Raw genomic sequence first — 6,622 nt, 5'->3', positions numbered from 1 at the left:
AAGAGAGTGAACACAATATGTATTTTAAAACAAGGGAGTTGTGTATGTGAAAGAAAAAAAATAAACTAATTAATTTTCAATGGAAATGCATGATGGTCTAAAAGGAATACCATCAGAGAACGAGATATATTTGAAAAGAATAGAATTATCGATTATGGTGAATGTAACAGCAATGCAAGGCTGAGTCAGCACAACAGATGACTGCAAGAAGGAAAACAAGAAGCAACAAAACACACTGCTTCACTTGATAGTTGTGTAATGTATCGAGTGCTCAAGGTTACCAACTCTAGACAAATGGGAACTCCTGGACGTTCTAGGAAAATTCTTGTGTTAAGATTGATTGTTATTACATAAAGAAGGATCTCCTTCAGGGTTTAGTGGCGTCAATATCTATATTAATCTGGAATTAAATTATTTAACATGATTTTTTGTCTTTGACAAGTAAGTGTTATTTCTCAACTCTTTTTCATTGCAAAAAAGAAAATGTCCATTATTCCTCTCAAACTTAGTTTTTGTGGCGTTTAAGATATTTTTTGTCCCAAAATTACTAAATTTCACCATTTCACCATTTTTGGACAGAAAAAAAAATTGAAATGACACAAATATTTATTTTAAAACTTCTGAAACTTATTTATAGGATTTAGGAGGGGCTATGAGTCCCCAAATGTAGACTCCTATCATGCAATATTACATGCCACACAGAACGGGGGAGTGAGATGGGTCTAAAAGCGGCGGGTTAAAAAAAAGAGAGAGAGAGAGAGAGAGAGAGAGAGAGAGAGAGAGAGAGAGAGAGAGAGAGAGAGAGAGACGGGAGAAAAAAAAAAAATGAAGAGCAGGAAGTTTGTAAATGAAAGCTTTGGGAAAAAGATCGCTGATGTACTCACCATTATTGGACAGTCTACTAATTATTATTGAAAGGGACGTGTGGTATCGTTATTCGGTTTTATTTATTTATTCTTGTTGACGTATTAGTTCGTGTACTTGTAGATCCCTTGCTTGTTTTTCTTGTTGTTGCTATGGTGGTGGTAGTGCTGCTGTAGGGTGGCGGTGGCAGTGTGGAGGTGGTTATCCTCTACTCCTCCTTGTTGTTCTCCTCTCCTTTCCTCCCATCACCTCACCTAATCTCACCTTTCCCCATCGTCTCCTTTCCTCTCATTTCGTTTCCTTTCCTCTCATCACTTATCTGCTTCCTGTTCCACTTCATCACCGCAACACCGGAAGCTTTTAAAAACAGAATAATTGATATTAACACGAAGCTTCAAGAACTAAATACTAGTAACACTACCACCACCATTAACGCTATTTAAAACTGAACCACTTAGGTCTTGTTCACGCACCCCTGTATTTTATCCATAAGCAGGACAAGCCAGCCTGTAGTGGTGTGGATAGACTAAAGGAACACACTTGAAGTACATGTGGGAATAAATTAGCTGGAGGTGGCCATCTCAAGGTAATGCATGAAGGCGCTGCCTGGCGACAACGAATTGGTCCAGTCAGCTGCAAGGAGACGTGGATCAGCAGGCAGAGCGGCTAACTGAGGTGCTACTGAGAGCACGGGAGCGGTGGGTGCCCCACAGAGTGAGGTTCTCAAAGTGAGGTTCTCAGACCAGCCATGGTTTTGACCTTAGTGCCGCGCCGCCTCTGACAACAACGGCTATGGCACATCTACAAGCGCAACCCCACGCGGTGGAATAAAGACAGTCACAAGGATGCAGCCGCCCACATGGAGTCCACCCAAGCATAGGCCAGGGCACAGTGGGTGGAGAACAAGAAAAGGAAGCTGAGGGGCGGTCACATCGACTCAAAACAGCCGGAAGCTTTTAAAAACAGAATAATTGATATTAACACGAAGCTTCAAGAACTAAATACTAGTAACACTACCACCACCATTAACGCTATTTAAAACTGAACCACTTAGGTCTTGTTCACGCACCCCTGTATTTTATCCATAAGCAGGACAAGCCAGCCTGTAGTGGTGTGGATAGACTAAAGGAACACACTTGAAGTACATGTGGGAATAAATTAGCTGGAGGTGGCCATCTCAAGGTATTCGTATTCGTATTCCTGACCGTCTTGGAGATACGCCCAACATTCTTGACCTTTTCCTGACCTCTAATCCTTCTGCTTATGCTGTCACCCTTTCTTCTCCGTTGGGCTCCTCCGATCACAATCTCATATCTTTATCTTGTCCTATCACTCCAATCCCTCCTCAGGATCCCCCTAAGCGAAGGTGCCTCTGGCGTTTTGCCTCTGCTAGTTGGGGGGACCTGAGGCGGTATTTTGCTGATTTTCCTTGGAATGACTACTGCTTCCGTGTCAGAGACCCGTCTTTGTGTGCTGAGCGCATAACAGAGGTGATAGTGTCTGGCATGGAGGCGTACATTCCTCACTCTTTTTCTCGTCCTAAACCTTCTAAACCTTGGTTTAACACAGCTTGTTCTCGTGCTATACATGATAGAGAGGTGGCCCACAAAAGGTACTTAAGCCTTCCTTCACCAGAATCTCATGCACTTTATATTTCTGCCCGGAACCATGCCAAGTCTGTTCTCCAACTAGCCAAAAACTCCTTCATTAACAGAAAATGTCAAAACCTTTCAAGATCTAACTCCCCTCGTGATTTCTGGCATCTAGCCAAAAATATCTCCAATAACTTTGCTTCTTCTTCTTTCCCTCCTCTACTTCAACCAGATGGCACCACTGCTATCACATCTATTTCTAAAGCTGAACTCTTTGCTCAAACCTTTGCTAAAAACTCTACCTTGGACGATTCTGGGCTTGTTCCTCCCTCTCCTCCACCCTCTGACTACTTCATGCCTCGTATTAAAATTCTTCGTAATGATGTTTTCCATGCCCTCGCTGGCCTAAACCCTCAGAAGGCTTATGGACCTGATGGGGTCCCTCCTATTGTTCTCCGAAACTGTGCCTCCGTGCTTGCACCTTGCCTAGTCAAACTCTTTCAGCTCTGTCTGTCAACATCTACCTTTCCTTCTTGCTAGAAGTTTGCCTACATTCAACCTGTTCCTAAAAAGGGTGACCGCTCTAATCCCTCAAACTACCGTCCTATTGCTTTAATTTCCTGCTTATCTAAAGTTTTTGAATCTATCCTCAACAGGAAAATTCTTAAACATCTATCACTTCACAACCTTCTATCTGATCGCCAGTATGGGTTCCGTCAAGGACGCTCTACTGGTGATCTTCTGGCTTTCCTTACTGAGTCTTGGTCATCCTCTTTTAGAGACTTTGGTGAAACTTTTGCTGTTGCCTTGGACATATCAAAAGCCTTTGATAGAGTCTGGCACAAAGCTTTGATTTCCAAACTACCCTCCTACGGTTTCTATCCTTCTCTCTGTAACTTCATCTCAAGTTTCCTTTCTGACCGTTCTATTGCTGCTGTGGTAGACGGTCACTGTTCTTCTCCTAAATCTATTAACAGTGGTGTTCCTCAGGGTTCTGTCCTGTCACCCACTCTCTTCTTATTATTCATTAATGATCTTCTAAACCAAACTTCTTGTCCTATCCACTCCTATGCTGATGATACCACCCTGCACTTTTCCACGTCTTTTCATAGACGTCCAACCCTTCAGGAGGTAAACATATCACGCAGGGAAGCCACAGAACGCCTGACTTCTGATCTTTCTAAAATTTCTGATTGGGGCAGAGCAAACTTGGTATTGTTCAATGCCTCAAAAACTCAATTCCTCCATCTATCAACTCGACACAATCTTCCAGACAACTATCCCCTCTTCTTCAATGACACTCAACTGTCCCCCTCTTCTACACTGAACATCCTCGGTCTGTCCTTTACTTATAATCTGAACTGGAAACTTCACATCTCATCTCTAGCTAAAACAGCTTCTATGAAGTTAGGTGTTCTGAGACGTCTCCGCCAGTTTTTCTCACCCCCCCAGCTGCTAACTCTGTACAAGGGCCTTATCCGTCCATGTATGGAGTATGCTTCACATGTCTGGGGGGGTTCCACTCATACTGCTGTTCTAGACAGGGTGGAATCAAAAGCTTTTCGTCTCATCAACTCCTCTCCTCTAACTGACTGTCTTCAGCCTCTCTCTCACCGCCGCAATGTTGCATCTCTTGCTGTCTTCTACCGCTATTTTCATGCTAACTGCTCTTCTGATCTTGCTAACTGCATGCCTCCCCTCCTTCCGCGGCCTCGCTGCACAAGACTTTCTTCTTTCTCTCACTCCTATTCTGTCCACCTCTCTAACGCAAGAGTTAACCAGTATTCTCAATCATTCATCCCTTTCTCTGGTAAACTCTGGAACTCCTTGCCTGCTTCTGTATTTCCACCTTCCTATGACTTGAATTCCTTCAAGAGGGAGGTTTCAAGACACTTATCCACCAATTTTTGACCACTGCTTTGACCCTTTTAGGGACTGGCATTTCAGTGGCCATTTTTTTTATTAGATTTTTGTTGCCCTTGGCCAGTATCCTTCCTACATAAAAAAAAAAAAAAAAAAAAAAAAAAAAAATGCATGAAGGCGCTGCCTGGCGACAACGAATTGGTCCAGTCAGCTGCAAGGAGACGTGGATCAGCAGGCAGAGCGGCTAACTGAGGTGCTACTGAGAGCACGGGAGCGGTGGGTGCCCCACAGAGTGAGGTTCTCAAAGTGAGGTTCTCAGACCAGCCATGGTTTTGACTTTAGTGCCGCGCCGCCTCTGACAACAACGGCTATGGCACATCTACAAGCGCAACCCCACGCGGTGGAATAAAGACAGTCACAAGGATGCAGCCGCCCACATGGAGTCCACCCAAGCATGGGCCAGGGCACAGTGGGTGGAGAACAAGAAAAGGAAGCTGAGGGGCGGTCACATCGACTCAAAACAGTGGTGGTACCTTGTGAAGGACACACAATGAGAAGACAACACCTGCACTTCACATCTTCCTCTTTCTCTTCCCCTTCCTTCACCATTTTCTCCTTCTAGTAATCCTCCTCTTCCTTCCTTCTCCTCCTCCTTTATCAATTAATCCTCCTCTTGCTCGTCCCTCTCCGCCGCCCCTTCCTATTCTTCTCCTTCACCTCCTCCTTATTTTTTCTAAGGTAATCCCTCCTCCTCCTCCTCCTCTTCCTCCTCCTCCTTCTCCTCCTCTTCCTCCTCCTCCTTAAATAAGTAAATTTGCAGACGACACCAAAATAACAAGTAGAGTAACGTCTGTGTCACAATGGCAGGAACTGCAATGTGACCTCAATAAACTAACAAGCTGGGCAGAAAAATGGCAGATGAGATTCAATATAGAAAAGTGCAAAATTCTACATATCGAAAGCAACAATGTTCAGGCGAGATATGTAATGAATAACATGCCACTGTCAAATGCTGATAAAGAAAAAGATCTTGGTGTCGTTGTGTCAAATGACCTAAAGCCGAGTCAACACTGCACAGAAACAGTAAAGACGGCATATAAATTAGTAGGGTTCATTGGAAGAACCTTTGAATTTAAATCAGAGAAGGTTATACTTGCCTTATATAACTCACTGGTGCGCCCTCATCTAGAATACTGTGTATAGTTCTGGTCACCATACTACAAAAAAGACATTGAAAACTAGAAAAGATACAGCGCAGAGTCACAAAGATGATTCCAAGATTGCGCAATAAGCCGTATGATTAACGACTGGAAGAACTAAACCTGTTTAGTTTAACAAAGCGCAAGATAAAAGCAGACCTAATTGAAGTGTTCAAAATTTTCAAAGGATATAGTAACATTGATGCACATAAATATTTTACCATTGATCATTCTAACCTAACAAGAAATAATGGATTCAAGATTATACCCAAACGTTTTAAATCCCACGAGGCCAAAAATTTTTCTTTAATCGTATAGTAAATATATGGAATAAACTTCCAGTAGAAATTGTGAACAGCAATACTATTGAATCATTCAAAAATAAAATAGACAAATATTTAAAAGCAAATTCCCAACAAGCTCTCTTCTTGTCCGAATAATTACTAAATTCACTAATAAACTCTTATTCTACAGACACCAGTTTTAATATAACTTGTATTAACTTTCAGATAGGCGTATAGAGTTCACCGTAGGGTGAATGGTAGAACTTCCTTTCATCCTTTCCTATGAAAATTTCCATGTCAGTTTTTCCATACTGCATGGTACTTTTCCCAATTATTTCCATGCCAGCGCAAGCTGGAGGGAATGTTGGGTGGGGAGGAGCCTTCTACTATGCTGTCCTGTCTCTCTTCCTTGTAGCTAGTAGAAGTAGTTACCAAACAGCCTTTCAAGGACCAAAAGGTCTGTTGCTGTTTGGCTTTCCTTTGTATTCCTTTGTATTCCTTTGTATTCCTCCTCCTCCTCCTCCTTTTCTTCCTCTTCCTCCTCCCTTAATCAGGTATGTAACACATACACAAAGCCTTATCCTGTACATAGCTTTTCCACTCACACACACACACACACACACACACACACACACACACACACACACACACACACACACACACACACACACACACACACACTGCAAAAAAAATAAATAAATAAATAAAAGTATAACTAGCCGTAAACTTCGGATAAAGCAATTAGATCGAGAATTGCTTTATAAAACTGCGAGAATACGATTAAAATTAAGCGGACCAGATATGCATAGCCAAGGACCAA

The sequence above is a fragment of the Scylla paramamosain genome, chromosome 26 (assembly GCF_035594125.1).
Source record: "Scylla paramamosain isolate STU-SP2022 chromosome 26, ASM3559412v1, whole genome shotgun sequence".
NCBI classification, from domain to species: Eukaryota; Metazoa; Arthropoda; class Malacostraca; order Decapoda; family Portunidae; genus Scylla; species Scylla paramamosain.
The sequence above is the reverse complement of the archived record's forward strand: the minus strand, read 5'-3'. Positions refer to the sequence as shown.